This window comes from Saccostrea cucullata, unplaced genomic scaffold (genome assembly GCF_032062105.1).
Source record: "Saccostrea cucullata isolate Sc308-1 unplaced genomic scaffold, CSIRO_AGI_Scuc_v1 ctg318, whole genome shotgun sequence".
Classification (NCBI taxonomy): Eukaryota; Metazoa; Mollusca; class Bivalvia; order Ostreida; family Ostreidae; genus Saccostrea; species Saccostrea cuccullata.
The window spans coordinates 231486-249997 of record NW_026929462.1 but is presented as its reverse complement, the minus strand read 5'-3'; the positions used below and the strand labels follow the sequence as shown (position 1 = coordinate 249997).

At 30.5% G+C, this 18512-nt stretch overlaps 1 long non-coding RNA gene across 1 annotated transcript; it reads right to left on the bottom strand.

The window, feature by feature from the left end:
• Positions 1–1308: 1308 nt before the first annotated feature.
• On the bottom strand, positions 1309–3327 carry LOC134280926 (uncharacterized). Its single transcript, XR_009994989.1, has 3 exons — positions 3115–3327; positions 1746–1816; positions 1309–1533 (listed from the first exon to the last, which is right to left on the bottom strand). It is a non-coding gene; the product is annotated as an uncharacterized LOC134280926 (long non-coding RNA).
• Positions 3328–18512: the final 15185 nt, after the last annotated feature.

The following is an 18512-nucleotide window of genomic DNA, read 5'->3' as shown; positions in this document are numbered from 1 at the left end:
AAAAACAAATTGTTTATGCAAAATAAAGTTTAGTGTTTGATGTATTTCTACATGGAAATAAAATTTGTTAAATACTTAAAAGAAAGCTCAAAAGCTGAAGGGTTATTTTTTCAAAAACAAATCTGTCATCGATCTACAGAAAAAGATACAACATTGCATTTTCAATCGTTTATTGTTTTAAAAAATTGCAAATCATTCATTAAACGATTTTTTATTATTTGAGCAATCAAAAATTGATATACACTTTATAAAGCTTGACAAAAAATATATATATATATATATATATATATATATATATATATATATATATATATATATATATAATATATATATATATATATATATATATATATATAAACTTTTTTCAAACATTTCCACTTTTCTACTAAAATATAGACTAGAAACATATTCAAAATGCAGAAAAAATGAGTGAGCAAAAATATTTACAATAAAGATTATTAACAGATATGCAGTACGACAATTTCTTTGGTCACATGATTACTTTTCATTTACGTGCTTTTCCATCTCCTTTTTTTTTAAAATACTTTAAAGGAAAAGGCAGTAAAAACACATATAAAATATAACAAAAAAAAAACAGTACCTAGCATACACGCAAATATATAAATATTATTTATATTTGATAAAGCTAGCTAAAAGTACATGTAGCCCTTTCCTAACAAATATTATTCTGTAAAATTTGAACTTATTACGACAGATTTTAAGTATCTATGATGTCAGCATAACAAACCAATTGAACAGAAAATAAAATTCAATTCAAGGACATTTGCATTCTGACGTCCAAATCACAAGTCTGATGTAAAGTAAGGTCATACGAAAATCTTAAGTACAACTTACCTAATCAATATTTCATAGTGTATTTCATGCAATAGATGGAGATAACAAACAGTATTCATGCTCAAAAGTCAAGAATGAATAGGTACCGAATGACAAACTGTCTAACAGCAGAGATATACATGTTTGATGGTTAAAATGAAATATAATTTCATTTTTGGGCAACAACTTTGAAAGATATATATTACTGAAAGCTGCTTTGAGAAGTACAATTTAACGTCTCTTTTGTTTATTTTCCTTTCGGTTACATTTAAATATATTCTGTTCTAAAAACCTAAGAGAGGGTTGGGGATCTTGTAAATTTACCAGAAATTTTGCACTTATTATTTTCTTAAGAATTTTTGTGAAAACCAATTTTAACGTAGATTTTTACTTAAGAGAAAACAAAACATGTAATAAGATTTTTAAAAACATTTCTTCACCTATGAAAATGATTATGTTTTAAATCTCCTTTGACATTCAATTTTCAAAAATATGAAAATGATTATATTAATAAAACTTAATATTTTCCATCGATCTTACATAAAACATTGAAATGAAAATGTTATTACAACTTCAGATTCTCCATAGATCTAACAAAAACCATGAAATGATAATGTTAATAAATCTTCGTGGTATCTTTCATTGAGTACTGGCAGTGCGTCTTGGAACACGGAATACCACTCTAGCCATCCGTAAAATCTATCGTCAATAGAATTAAAACGTGTACATTTTCTATTAAATAATCAATAATTGTTTTGTTTGTCTTTGTAAAGAATTTACATTCTCATATTCACACGTATAATAATATACAATAATATGTGCTAGCGTTTTAAACAAAAATACTAATTAAAATGTTATCAAATCTTACGACTTTATTTAGGATATTAAAGAACGTGGTCTGATATACTTACGCATCCAGCCATTAATTTTAGGTCACCAGGTCTCAGTACATCGCCACGTTCTTTGATTTTATTTAATTTTGCTGAGGAAATAAATCAAAACATTTATTTAAGAAATGCAAAATTTGCCTGAAATATAAGAAGATAATGAATAGTATTCAATGTCAAATTTTAGACCTTAAATTTAGAGCAGAGCATTAACAGAGCACCCAAAACATTAGAAGTGAGACCGGTTCCTTAACCTTAACCTTAACCAGCCATGTGCCCAAAACATTGTTTAAAATTGAATATTTAAACGAATATCAATACAGAGACAATTGTGGATATAAACCAAATACTACCTATACTTATTTTGATTCTCTTCCCTATTTTTAGCTCAAACCTGGCCGAATGCTAATGTTAATAAATCTTTTCTGATACATTTTGTCCTGGCAGTGTGTCTGTAAACTTTTCAAAATTTCAACTTCTTCTCAAGAACCAATGGACCAAATTAAATTAAACATGGTACAAAGCATTCTTGGGTGAAGAGGAGTTTAAATTGTTAAAATGAAGGACCAAGTTCTTTTACAAAGGGAGATAATCAAGAAAAGACAAAAATAAGATGGGGTAATTAAAAAATCTTCTTCTCAAGAACCACCGGGCCAGGAAAGCTGAAACTTATGTGGTAGCATTCTTCGGTAGTGTAGATATTAAATTGTTAAAATCAAGAACCCCGGGGGTAGGGCGGGGCCACAATAGGAAATCCAAATTTACATAGAAATATATAGAACAAATCTTTAAAAATCTTCTTCTCAAGAACCACCGATCCAGGAAAGCTGAAACTTATGTGGAAGCATCCTTGTGTAGTATAAATATTAATTTGTTAAAATCATGACCCCCGGAGGTAGGGCGAGGCCACAATAGGGAGTCCAAGTTTTACATAAAAATACATAGAACAAATCTTTGAAAATCTTCTTCTCAAGAACCACTGGGTCAGGAAATCTGAAACTTACGTGGAAGCATCCTTGGGGAGTGTAGATTCTAAAGTATTAAAATTCTGTAAGGGGAGGGGATAGGGGGCACGATAGGGGCTCTTGTTTTTAAATTCGTTATTGTATTTTTATCTGCATGTTTGTGTTTAGTTTTTCCCTTTTTACGACTATACATTATAATATTTTATAGAATTGTTGTATTTCAAAACGTGTTTGCTTTTAATTTATCTTATCGTTTGAATTGGGTATATTTTCTGCTTCTTGTATTATAAGCAAAAATAAGAAAAAAATAATTAAAACAATTTATTTACTGGTAATATTTGCATTAAAAATTATACTTGATATTGGGAGAAGAAAGAAGTGAATATAGATAATCATAGGTATATACATTTCAAAATAATATTTCTTACCTTTGTCACAGTTTGCTTCGACACAAGGTGAGCACAACAACAAAATAAAACAAAAGACTAGGTTTGTAAGATGCATGATGGAAAAAAGCCCACAGAACTTATTAAGAAAAAGAAAGATATACAAAAAAGCATGCATTCCAAAATCATAAGTCCAGTATTTATATAGGTATATTTATCCATCCCATGGACTAAATTTAGCATGAATTCTGGTAACTATTTTCTCTTAAGACAATGTCGAAAATCACCCACTTGAGTTAAGAAATGATATCATGCATTCTAATGAGTTTTCATTGCTGTTTACATGACGACAGTTGTAACTTACTATTTCCTACTCTTTATACATACTTATGAATATCAATACAGAAGCTAGGCGTTTAATTGTCAAAATATTTATCCGGAGATCTGCGGTTTTTAAGGCCAGCAAAACTGAATGAGTTTGTTGAAATTAGAGTAGCTTCGAAGAAAACATTCCTGTGACTTGTTTGTGCTTTGAGCTATTTGGTTAGGAATTATAAATTTTATTCATTCTGTATCCGAATTTTTCATGCTCAGCTGGAAAATTATTTTTTGAAAGAGAAATGATGATTAATGTTCTTTGCTATTTAATGACTTGAATTAAGGATATGTTCCATCTTTTGCTACTTTTTATATCGGACACGTTTCAAAATTTAATAATATATGTATGAAATGAATTGACAATTATCATTTGACACAGTTATTTAATTTTTCAAACACAGTTTTTTTCACATCAACTAAAAAGCATTTCGTCATAGTTTTACTCTTCAAATGAAGGATATGGCGATAACGAACAGTATTTAATTTACAACTATACAAATTACGAGCAAAATATCAGAGTGAAATATATCCCAAATATTCTGTATGCACTAAATGCATAATTGTGTTTTTATGAAATAGTATTGACTCCTTTTTTAAAAAGATAATTTCTTTTCAAAATAGATCTGAAACCTCTTCAATTTTTAAAACTAAAAAAAATTGGTAATTTGTTTTTTTTTATATAATGAAATATAAATAATAAAGCAAGCTTCTAGAAAAATCTGTAAACTTTCATTAATGGACAATAGAAAGAAATAAAAAAAAATTGTAGTTCCTTGAATTGTAATGTTGCCATACTATTTGTTTACATGTGGTAAGACCGAATAACTGTTTGAAGTGAAAGGTATATTTATTAAATCTAGAATTTTCCATAAATTTCAGGGACTGGGAATGAGAGGATTGCATGGATACAAATGATTTAATTGGTTGTCATGGAAGTGTGTGTGAGTTCCCATTCCAAACAGAATGAAACGTATGGAGATAACAAACAGAATTCAAAATCGAAGGTCCATAAATTAATACAAATAGGAGCAGATCAAACACGGACCTCAGAAACATCAGAGGTGGGATCAGGTGCCATGGAGGAGTGAGCATCCCCTGCCGAAAGGTCACACCAGCCGGCAATTCAGTGTGTAGAAATAACGGCCTAACAATCAGTATGAAAAACGTCAGTCAGCATTTGACTCACTGATAAATTGTATTTGCTGACATGGTCATTGTATCGACCATAGAACTTACGAAATGATCACTTTAAACGAGACTGTTGATATTCTTGTTTCATCAACTTGTTTGTCAATAATTTCCTCATTTAAGACATTGTTTATATTGAGCATGCTCTTGCGTATCGAATCAACTGCGATACTTAAACAGGTGATAAAGGTATATTGCTACATAAATACGGGAAGTTGACGATAGAAAGTCATCACGTTTATCATAGAGCTTGGTTGTTAGATTACCATTAATTTCTTTTTCAAGTAAAATACCCAAATATTAATGAGATGTGTCAGATTCTGTGGTATCTTTGATCTTAAGCTCACTGGGATATATCATATAAACATAGGAATTGAAAGTACAACTGCAAATCGAAAATACGTCATCGATATATCGAAGTGTCGAGTTGAAGGCCAATATTCAATATTAAAATATATAGATTGTGTAGACAAGATGATATGGTCATTACGCACATGCATTCACATGTGGATGCGTGCAATGCTAAAATTTGAATGAACTTGGTACACTTCTGGGTAAACGTTGTTAAAGTCTCAAATGCATAGGGTTTGTCTTATTTAATGAAGCTTACATGGAATATGGCACCAAAAGGGATATGGGGAGCGTTGTGTTCGTTTTAGCACTAGTTTCTTTTTCATAAACCAAATATAGAGGCTAGAATACATACAAAGTTAAATCATTTTATCATATCGAAAAATGTTTTCTGTTTTCAGGGGATTTAGCAAATAAAAATTGTGTTCGTTTTGGGTATACTATAGCGTTAAATCATTTTATCAGACATTAAAACAATTTAGAAGCATAAAAGTAATAATGTGACTAAATTTTCATTCAAAATAGAATGCATTAATACCAATAAAAATACTTTCGCTGTAAATTCGTAGAATTATTGTTGTTTTCGTTTTGCTTGAATTCAAGCTATTTTATGACGAAATGTCTTGACGTCATAGTTACATTTAAAGTAACATAACATCACAGTCTCTAGATTCCTTGAGCGTTACTCACACTTTGTGCCACAAGGTGGAAATGAAACGTTTTCGAGATAGATGGCGATGACGTTAAAACTAAATTGTCAAAAGAATGAATTTATTAACCTATTTGATATTGTTAAAGGGGGTCGATTACTTGCAAATTTTCGCGCATCAAAAATTAAGAGAATGAATTTGTTAAACTTTTTGATATTGTTTAAAATGACAATTATCTTATTTAAATTTAAAGCAAAAGACTTCAAATTTTTAGATATATCATTTGCATCCTATTTTGTAGACCATTTGTTTTTTTGACATTAACGTGTTTCTTATACGTTTTATTTGAGAAACTTAGTATTTGTATTATTTGCTTTAAAGTGTGCATTTTCCTATAATCCTATAGTAAATATACCTGTTTTTTTAGATGGTCCCTTAAAAATACCTGAGGAAATCAAAAAACAATGTTTATATTAGAATGATTTAAAGATTGACGCTAATTATTATTCTTGGCTAACGTATTTGAGTATAATAATGTTAAAAAGAAATTATTTGTGTTTCTTTTTGGACATGAACCAATCAGGGACTAGAATATAAACAAAATTAAATTATTCATAAATATTTATAATGAAGTGATCCAGAGAATTAGATCTGATTATTTTTTTTTTCAGGTAAAAAGTCCTCAGATGGGAAAAATAGTCTGTTAGAGAAATAGCCACTTAAGTTGTGTTAACTTTATATGGTGAAAGAAGAGGTATAATTTTAATGTTGTAAGAACAATATCCAAAATGTGGCCAAATGATGGGTTACATTTGCTAACAAGACAAAGCAACCATGATATTTGCGAAATATCGATTTCTTACGAAGTCGTTGAAATCCATGTAAACTAAAAGTTGATCATACCCAGAGCACCTAATAATCTGGACGACAGAAAACTCATATAAAGAGGATAAAGGGGTATAGCTACAAAAATAAAACAAAACTGAAGTTAAAAAAGCTCTAGTCATCTGATTTATCATTTTATATTGTTGTTAGTTGGCTCTTCTCACCTGTAATCAATTAAACCATATAATATGAAACAGAATTGACAGACAATTAGCTGGTTTTGTTTTTATTTCAGGTGGACTGAGGTTTATTTCGAATCGAATAGAAATGACTATTGATCATACGTCGTCAGTATATCTCAACGTCAAGTTGAAGGCCGCAGTAAGTATTCTGTTAACTCATTCAGACGTTTGTGTGTAATTCTTCTTCCTAGGAATATAGAACAGATCGTCTAATTTAATTTTTAATCACCATTGATCATAATTTTTTAAAATTTCCTGTTAAATTCTTGTTAAGGGGTCTAGGTTATATCCAGTTCAAATATTTGTTTTTTAGACCGATCATTGTTAACCTTTATTCATTAACTAAGATGTTATTCATTTTTACTTACTCACACTTGGTAACAGAAACCTGTTTCTTTGTTACTGTTTTAGATATATTGACAGGCATTCACTACTCAACTGTATTGATGCGTACGTATGACTCTATTCATAAAAATTCCATTCATTGATAAAATTCTACACATTTTTACATGAACAATCCACTTACAAAAAATGTCATCTCTTTGTGTAATCTATAAATGATAGAAATAAATAGTTGAAGGAATATGGATTTATGATTAATAGAAATAAGCCTGATTACCACTATGATAGCTGCAAAATGTAATTGTAGTTGTACTTAAGTATGGAATCGAAGTATTTTTTTTTATTATTTTTAGCATTATCAAAATAAAGTAAGAAACAGTAGCGCCCATTTAACATAAAAGAACAAGCATATAAAATGCCGATAATTTCAATAAATTCATGCATAAAGATGCTCTTATAGATTATAAATAATTGATGTCTTTATACCGATTAATATTTCCTTTCAAATGACGACCAGATCTTTCCAAGACAAACAAAGTAAATATAATATATCCAAAGAAGGAAAAGCGTTATTTTATATCAATAAATTATAAAAGATTGAACAAATCCATCTTTATTTATTCAATATTTAAATTATAGTTTTATTATTATAAAATATATTATACGAGGGTTGTTCGAAAAGTTCGTGGACGATGTCAATCTTCGTTATATTACCCACAACAAATTTAAAATAAGTATAATATAAAATGTAAAAAAAAAAAATTAATGTGTGATGCTTCATTCCATTCGAATTAACAGAAATGAATTTACTTCATTACTACATCAACATGTTTTGTACCCGCAGAGTACCCGTAACGGCAATGTAACGTCAAAATATAGTGTTTAGAATTTTTAAAATATACTATTTCTATACATTTCACAAAGTATAATCCAATGCCGAAACATTAAAATAATCCTGTTTCTGAAGCGTGAAAATCATTTTTTAAGAATTTCTCCCGTTGTATAATGTCCTTTGTTAGGATTTTAATTTCTTTTAGTTCTTAACTCTGCTTTCACAGGGTAAGCACCTCTAATGCGCATATGTCTTTCCTTGATATTCAAAGTTTTTAAAGTTATTGTTAAGATTTTTACAGATAAACGTTTCTTCTTAGATTCTGATACAAAGTTTCTGTCACTCAAATACTGTGTATACTATTTGTACACACATGCACAATTCGCTTGTGACATATTTTTTTGATTCCTTCAACATTTTTTGAGTTTATTCAGGGTTTTCCTTAGTAAAAGTCAAAATTGCATCGTTATCAGCTGCTCCGTGACGTTTTGAAACGTCATTGTTTTTGTCGTTTTCAACGAGGACTACCCATCTTCTCAATCTGATTTCTTTTCAACAAAGTAAAATATTATAAGCCATAATTTGGAATACGAATCGATGACACAATCTAAATTTGGATTTCTAGGTTGTTTTTCATTTTTGCTTCATTTTTCAGAGAATATGACTACAGACATTATTTAGTGTATTTCGTGACTTACTAAATTTTGACCTGCTCCGCAAGCCGATTTTTGCAATTTTAAAATCTGGAAAAGTTTTGAAAAAATCGTGGTATTTAAAAAAAATACAAATTCTTTGGATTTATTGTTAAAATATCTCTACAAAATTTGGGGAAAATATGACGTCAAATAAAAAAGATATGACAGTAGTCAATGAACTTTTCGAACAACCCTCGTATATTATAGTAAACGTGAAAAGAAGAAATCAATTCCTCTGGCCTTCATCTCGGCATTAAGTTACATCGATGCGAATTATCAGTTAACAATGGTTATTTCCTTTCTTATGTCGATACGATATATCCCTGTGAGCTTGGAATAAAAGATACCACAGAATCTGTCACATCTGTTTCATATTTAGGTATTTTATTAGAAAAAAGACTTCATGGCAGTCCAACATCTAAACGTTATGATGAACATAATAACCTTAACTTTTCAAGCGTCACAATATTCGGCGATATTCCCTTATCACCTGCAAAAGATATTTATATATCTCAGTTGATTCGATACGCAAGAGAATGCTCTGTGTCTAAACAATTTCTTAAACGGACTAAATTATTGATAAACAAGTTCATGAAAAAAAGGATATCAGCAGTCTCGTTTAAAGTCATCATCCCGTGAATCCCTTGGTCGATACAATGACCTTGTCAGCAAATACAATCAAACATTTAGTTTAATGCTGACTGAGGTATTCATACTAATTGTTATACCATTATTTGCACACTGATTTGTCGATGAAATTTCGCGTTATTTCCCGATCATGAGAAGAAGCACACGGTAGGTGTGATTTATTTGCAAGGGATGCTCACTCTTTATGACATCGGATCCCACGTGTTGATGTTAATGAGATCTGTGTTCGCTCTAATACCGATTTTTTTTATGGACTTTGAGATTTGAAAGCAGTTCGTTATTTTCATGCACAATAAGGAACCGGAAACAGTTATGATTCCGTAGTTGAAATTAAACTTCATATCTCACTTTTTCAAAACGACAGTGTTCTCCCGATCTTGTCAGGAAATACGATTTATCATTTAGCCGGAAATTGACTGATTTTTGCAAGCAATCGGTACATGTTAGATCATGTTTATATTTTGAATTGTCTGTAACAGATTTGTTTTCGGTTTCTTCCCAAAATGTGTCTGAAAAATACATTGGGTGAAGCTTACTTTTCTCTCTTATGTTTATATAAGGCTTTGTGTGCCTCCTCCAAAATATGTGTTAATAAAGCACTAGTAAATATAATAACGTTCACATTTGTAAAAAGTCCGCAGGAAACTGATAGTTAAGGGTTATGTAACAAGAAAATTAATTTTAATAACAATAGAATAAAAAGGAAAAGAATTGTGCATATTGTTTGTAAAGGTATTTTGTTGCCTTAATGTTGTATTCTTCATCATTATACAGTATAGTAGCTTAATATTTCAAAATCTCTAATTCTTGTATATTATAACTTTTCTGAGGTGAAAAATTATTTTATAAATCATGTTTTGTATACTTTTATGACAAACAATTACTTATGCACTTATTTTTCTTCAACTTGTACAAAGAAACATTTAATAATGCGATAAAATACTTTTGATTGATTTGCGTCTTTTTTCAAAATTTTACTCGGTCAGGTGTAAATCTGCTGACGTGGGACTTCATTCATTTAAAAGTGTACCTTTTCTTTACTCCAGCGTGACGATGAATGACTTCATTGATAAAATGCTTTTAAACCTAGACACCTTTACGTAGTCGTAAGGATGATAAAAGGCTATGTATTTTCACCTGTTATCAAGGATTGTACATTTCTATCGGCATCATAAAATTTAATAACTAACAGACATATTCTTCAATTAGGCTTCCGAAATTCTTGGTTAAATTCTTATGTAAATTAAAAATCACGGGTCAAACAGTCACAAAATGTACCAAATCGTAGCCCACTTCTTATCAACCTTAAAATAAATGCTTTTAATTGACAATCAGGTCAATAGGATTTTTAAAATGATTACATTTCTCGAGCTTAAAATCCCCGCAACACTTTTCTTCTTTTTTCTCTCTCCAAGAAGCCTGCATCGCATAAGAAACTGCAAACCATGTTCTTGTGTATCAAATCATTTATAAGGAAAATACGTGTATTTATAAATGACAAACGGTTTTCACGTTTAGGAATCCAATTTTTATTAATTAATTAGAGGATGAAAACATTGGAATCTCATATCAGAATATGTCTAGGAGAAACAAGAATCAGGTCTGGGGGCCATAAAACTTATACAAGCTCACTTTTGATCTCAGTCTCACTTTTACCAAAGGAATATACAGCGGAGAAGTGAGACTGAAATCAAAAGTGAGCTTGTCTAAGTTTTATGGCCCCCGGGCCAGTCATCTTTTGTGATCAATTCAGAATCTAATCTAATTTCCCATGTGAACCATATCAAAATGACAATAAGTTTTAATTATGCTCACTTCTAATTAGCATCTGGTCCCTGAACTGTGAAGCAGCTTAATTCAAAATATGCTTACACCCCTAAAAAGAAGTCAAAGAATTAAAGAAAACTATAATCAAAATTGGATTCTGAAAGCATTTAAACATAGATTCAAAGCCTGTTCAAGTAAAACAAGTCATATTATTAATGCAATAACTTTGACTTTTCTGTTAACTTATCACTTTTAAATTATATAGCAATATATAGTTTTATCATTTTCAATCTGTGTGTATATCTCTCAGCTGATTCGATAGGCAACAGCATGCTCTACGTATGAACAAATTCTAAAACGAGGTACATGTAAATTATTGACAAACAAGTTGATAAAACAAGATTATGAGAAGTCAAGCTGAAAGTAATCTTTCTTACATTCTATCAAAACAATGACCTTATCAGCAAATACAGTATATCGTTAAAGTCAAATGCTGTCTGAGGTTTTTCATAGTATTGTTATGTTATTATTTACACAAGGATTGACGACGGATTTTTACGATATCTCCCACTGATGACAAGGAGCACACGGCGGATGTGACCGGTTGGCGGGATGCATGTATACTCTCTCCTTGTTAGAATGTTAAAAGAACTATATTCCTCCATTTTGTCAAGAGTCAATTTTTCTGTCAATGCTTGTTTATATTTTGGGATTGAAATCAAATATATGAATGTTATTTACATAATTCACAATAGACATGACTGTTTATAATGCACAAGATGTTAACAGATGTTTGCGTCTCTTTTTAAAATCATAATGTATGATTTTTACAGTCTGGAATTTTTCTATATGTAAAACTATGTATGCTGTAAAAAACTGTTTTGTAAACAATGTTTTGAATGTGTTGTATGATATTTATATATAGATATAAATGAAAAGAGAAAAAAATATAAAGGTTTAGTAATATGTGATATTTTTGGAGTCTTATTTTATTGGAAAGAAAATATATTTCAAAGAAAAGAGAATCGAACAAAATTAACCATTCCTCTGAATTCATGCCGGAAAGAGACTTTTGTTGTTTTTTTCTACTAATATTTCTCATCATTTTCTTTTCATATTGTTTTATCCAATGTATAGATCATATACGGTACGGATGTTTATGCACCATATGCAATTTGACAAACGGTTGCTTTTTTCAGTTCTGCCATTCCTTAGTCGCAAATGAAAAGTATTTTTGATTGACAGCGGAAAAGCGTTAACAACCAACATTAAGAGTAACGGAAATTAATTGACCGCATTATTACAAAGGAGATTTTTGTGACACCCGATCGTCTGTCAAGGTAAATACCCCCATATAGTACCTGTGGTAGAACACATAGAATAAAATAGATTCACTGTAAATTTAAACATCTTTTTAAGTGTTAGTTTCATTGATGACCCGGATGTACCCTAGTATAGTTGTCTGAGAACTGGATTAGCACATAATGATATGTTTACAACCAAATCAGCAAATAAACTTACCAAATATTAATATATATGAATTGCGTGGGTGATGAATTATATAACATGTATAGGGTTCCTCTGACGAGTATACGAAATGCATCGAATTTCTCTATTTTTCTTCTTTTTAGAATGATTGCTGATAATGCGGTTTGTTTAAATATTTCTATTTATTCCTCTAAGACATTTAAATTTGACCTTGCAGTGAAGGGGCAACATCCGCAAAGTGTATAAACCGTACACTAAGTGACTGAGAACAACATTACAAGGCATATTTTGATAGATTTGTCAATGGTGGTAAATATGCATGTTATGTCAACCCTCGGATTGGAAGAGAAAGTGAATACCAGATGCAGGTTATGGGGAATTTGTTAATATTTCTTCATTATCTTTTGTCAAATAAGGCATTAGTTTTAAAAGTTGTAAAAGAATTTCAAGCGCTTTAAAAAATGCTGAGGAAAGAAAAACCCGTTTTGTAACGGCTTCACGCCTATCCGATTTTTTTCTCGTTTTTATTTATCTGATATCATTTTTTTTTTTCAAATTTTAAAAGTCCATATCTTTTATCGAGCTATTTATCCTGCCTTTATCGACAGTGCTTTAAATGAGAAAGAAATAACCTAAATATATTTTCTTAAATTAGCATTAAACTAATCTGATAAATTATCATGAAAATAATGTGTGTAATGAGTTGGTTATACTCAATAGAAGGGTTGATTTAAGGGTACACTGACTCGGCATGGGGTTCTATGCAATTAAAATGACGTCCGCAACAAGAAAGGTATGCATAAGGGGCACCAAACGACGGGTTCCTCTGACGAGTATACGAAATGCATCGAATTTCTCTATTTTTTCCTCTTTTTAGAATGATTGCTGACAATGCGTAGTGTAGAGTACATCAACTCGGCATGGGGTACTCATCAATTTAAAATGACCTCCAAAAGACAGGTATGCGTAAGTGCTACCAAACGACGGCCCCGAGTGAGGAGGACGGGATGGGTTTGCTAGTCCAACTTATTATCTACATATCGACACTCCTCCTGGATAATCGGATGTTAAAGGGCCAAAGGTCATTAAAAACAAATTCTTAAAACATAGATAGAATAGAATCAATAGAATTGCTGTAGGGGGCCCTTTATTCTGGTTCAAATTCTTTCATAATGTTTCACCTTATGAAGTTCAAGATCTATATAAAGTCTTATGTTTGGTTGTATGATAATTTTTTTTCTTTCTGTAGCATGCTTAACTGTTCAATATTAACTTTCCTTACCTTGCCATCGGTCGTTTGCAAAATTATGTTGTTAAAAAAAATCTGATTGAACACAAAAGTACTCTGAAGTCGACATCAGAAAGGTGATGATGTTTCTGATTCACAATATCTATACGGTTTTTGAAGACGAGGTCTTCCAATAACTTATTTGAACTCCCATGGGTACCAGATGCGTCCTGTTATTAGCAGGCCTATCTTTATTTTCATATGAAGCAGAATTTGTCCAAAAACTTTATCGAGAAAAAGAGAAAACACTTGCTGTGGCCTTCAACTCGACATTTAATTATATCGACAACGTATTGTCAATAAGCAATGGTAATTTCCATTCTTTTGTCAATACAATATATATTTCCCATTAAGATTGAAATAAACATAAAAGATACCACAGAGTCTAATACATCTGTTTCACATTTGAATATTTTACTTGAACAAGTCAACCAAGCTCTATAATAAACATGATGACTTTAACTTTTCAATCGTAAACTTCCCTTACTCATGCAGCATTATGTCTAATTTACCTGAGTAAAGAATTTATATGTTTCACTTCATTGGATACGCAAGAGCATGCTCTACGTATGTAAAATTTCTAAAAAGAATAAATTATTGACAAACAAGTTAATGAGTTAAGAATATCAGCAGTCTCGTTTCAAGTCATCATTTCGTAAGTTCTGTGGTCTATGCAATGACCTATATTGTCAGCAAATACAATTTATCATTGAGTCAAATGCTGACTGATGTTAATCATACTTGTACATATTTACACACTGAATTGACAACGTTTTTTTTTCGTTATTTCCTGATTATGACAAGGAGCACACGGCGGGTGTGACCGGGCAGCAGGGGATGTTCACTCCTCCATGGCACCTGATCCCATCTCTGATGTTTTGGAGGTCCGTATATGCTCTCCTCCTATTTTTGTATTGTTTAATGGACTTTTGAGCTTGAATACTGTTTCTTATCTCTTTATACATGCATATAATCATTAAGAAAAAATCGATGAGTTAATTATTATGAGGTTCAACTTGAAATTAAAAACTTCACTGACACAACAGTCTGACAATGAGCACACGGCGGGTGTGACCGGTCAGCAGGGGATGCTCACTCCTCCATGGCACCTGATCCCACCTCTGATAACCCTAAAAGTACTTTTTCGCTCTGCTCCCATTTTGTATTTTCAAATGAAGTTTGAGATTTTCTACATGCCTATCTGTTTCGTACCGGAAACTTTGTGAAAAACGAGATGACTTCAACACCTCTACCGTCAACTTTCCGTATTTATGTAGTAACAAACTCTTATCACCTGCACATAGCGTTCACGTTTCCCATTTGATTCATTACGCAAGCGAGCTATACATATAATCAATTTTTAAAACAAGGCTTTCTATTAACAAAAAAAAAAAAAATGATAACATAAAAGTCTTGTTTGAAGTCCTCATTTTGCAAGTTCTATAGTCGACACAGACAAACCAATTTATTCTTATACGTACTTGTTTAATTGTGAGGCTAGGGTTAGGGTTAGGGTTAGTAATGCTACTAACCCTAACCCTAACCCTTACACACTGCAGAAATTTCTACGGATTTTCACGTTTATTTTCCAGATGAGGAAAAGAACTAAACGACAGGTGTGCCCGGTCCACAGGGAATGTCTACTCCTTCTATACCTCTCATGTTTCTGAAGGTCCGTGTTTACTCTGCTCCTGATTTAATTGTTTTGTTCAAATGGGCGTTAAGCTTGATAAGTGTTCGTTATCTCCATATTTCATAAAAAAATATTTTAATAAAATATCAATTACAAAGTAAGAATATGAAAATGACATTTAAATGAAAACTATATTTCCCTAATTGATACAGCATGTTAAATTGTCATTGTATACTTTTTGCAGGTACAGTCAAATTAATATTCATTTTTTTCCCAATATTTTCCCTGTTCAAAATATCTTTTGTTCATAATTTAACTTCAAAATAAATGTAGAAAAGGTCCGATACTAAATGATTAAAGTAGATTTAAGCTAGAATAAGTCATTAACTAGGTATTTACATGTGAATATCTTATGGTGAATTATTATTACGCGTCCAGTATTTCCTTCGTCTCAACGAGTACTTCAGAGTATTTGATTGGTCATAAAGACCTCATGAATATATCCTCACGCCTCCTTAACAACGCCGTTATGTTTAATATTTAAACCGGGAGCGGATGACTTTATATTTTTTTTTCTTTTGTAGTGCCAAAAAATGGGGTTGACATGAACATCTATAGAAAAAAAATTTGATTAATTGAGACGAAATCCTTCTTGCTCATTTTCCTCTCTGTCTCTCTCTCTCAACAAATAAGATTTGTCAATTACAATCACAAGGATTTCCTTCTTTTAAGAATTTTTCTAATTATTTTTTCCGTTTCTACAATTTACAATTTACATTAGGAAATTTTGATGAAAAAATAATCGCAGAAGTACTTTTCTGAACAATACGAGAGTTGTTAGAAAAGTTCGCGGACAAGTACTACTCGTATATATCTTTGCTTTCTTTTTCTTTTCTTTTTGACTTAGATTTTCAAAATGTGTTTCTGATTAAACTTCGATCAATTCATGCATAATTAGAATTTCGCAATATTAGAATTTTACAAATTAGAGTTTTATAATTTTAAAATTTTTCAATATTAAGATTCTGCAATATTAGAATTTTACAATATTAGAAATTTATAATTTTAGAATTTCATATTATTAGCTTCAGAATGCAAAGCCGTTGTAATTTTTACAACATGTTAGTAAAATTATTTAAACCAAATTATCCAAATTTCATATTTATCTGTGTGATGAAATACATGTATATGGGGATAACGAACAGTATTAGAACACAAAAGCCCTTCAAACAATTCAAATTTGGAGTAGAGCAATTAAGAACCTTTAAAATATGAGAGGTGGGATCGATTTTTGTTTAATTTTCATTGTAATCTTCACGTCTTTGTTTTTTTTCTTACACGTTTTCAAAATTATCTCAAAACTTCACTCGTGATCATTTGGATATTTTTTTCCATAAAGTTGAGAGAAAGGGGACCAGTTATAAAATAACTTTTTCAATTTTTGCAGCTTTAATATTATTGTTTTGGGCTTATGCATTGGTCAGTTGTAATTACGCATATGAACCCGTGACAATATTTACTTTCATCTCAGAACTATAATTCACGCACTTAACATCCATTATTTTTTTTTCATTGTTGTAGAAATGGTATTCGTCATCTTCACCTATTACATTATGGAATTTTACAGTCATTGATTTTGTTTTCCAAAATTATAAGCTTAAGAATATAATGCAAAGTCATAAATATTCGTGATCTCAAATTTTTGTGGATTAAAAAGGATTTGATTTCGTGGATTTTACATATCGTGGCGATCATGAATTCGTGGGATTTTCATACTTAAAAGAGAACAAATATTAAACCTACACAAAAAAGTAAATTTCACAGTATGAACATGATGTTCTTCTGTTCGAAAACGTATTTATGCATCTTTTACATGTATTTAAAAGAAAGAAAATCTGATAAGCTAGCGACTGTAATATACAAGATATGATTTGTTTTGTTCTTTTACGCATCCTGCATGATTTCTATCACCAATTGCATAACTATTCTTAGCGTTGATGTGTAACGTCACATCACAAATAATATTATATTAAACATGAAACGCAATGTTCGATATGTAATCAATAACTTCAACACAGTTAGCTAAGCAAGTTTAATATAAAAAATACACATCTCAATGTTTTACAAGAAATACACACACTCTCTCACAGAGAGAAAGATAGAGAGAGAGAAAGAGAGGAGAGAGAGAGCATCGTTTGAACCCATGGTTTACATTCAACAGTGTAATGGAGAGAAGCCCGCTGGGATCTAACGAGGGGGAGAGTCTAAATATATATAACATATTCAGAGTTCTCAAGACAATATAAGGGAAATAACCCTTAATAAATTTAATGCATTATTTTTTATATAGTAATATACCGTAGAATGAAATAATTTGGGTAATTTTTTTTCAATTACTCTTAATTTTTTAGTAAACAGGAATTAAAAGTTTAAAAAAAATTAATTTACAATATGTGAAATAGTTAATTATCGTACATGTACTTGGAAGTGCGGAACAAATCAAAATCAATAAATATTTATAATTAAATATAATATATGAAAACAGTTTAGACCCAACCTCATGCATTTCATTCAAACAAGCAAAATATGTTTAAAGACTCGAACGAGACTGTAGCTATACCGCTTTGTACTCATATTTCAAATGAAGAGAAAAGTGTGTAACAATCTGACTTGGGCTATTCAACGGTCATATTATATAGATTGATGGTTTGATTTCATTTCCTCTCGTCCAAGATTTCTACAATAAGAATAATACTGTTTGAGGAATAGTTTTTTTTTCTTTTTTTTGTTTGTTTGTTTGTTTGTTTGTTTGTTTTTGTTTTTTTTTTTTAAAGAAACAAATAAAAAAAAATTTTGGTAGATGTTCAAAGGCCTTTCATCGAAAAAAAAACATTAAAGAAATGATAACTATCAACGTAAAGTTCCTCAGTTAGCAAAATATAAAACAAAAATTTATAATAAGAATGTTTTCTGTTAAGTCTACTTTTTTTATTTCATAAAATATAATTAATCTGTCTTCTTCTACGTCAAATCATATTAAAAATCAGACTAAATTCAAAACATTGCACGTTTCTAAATCGGTCAATAAAACTTGATATAAAGAATAAGTCTAC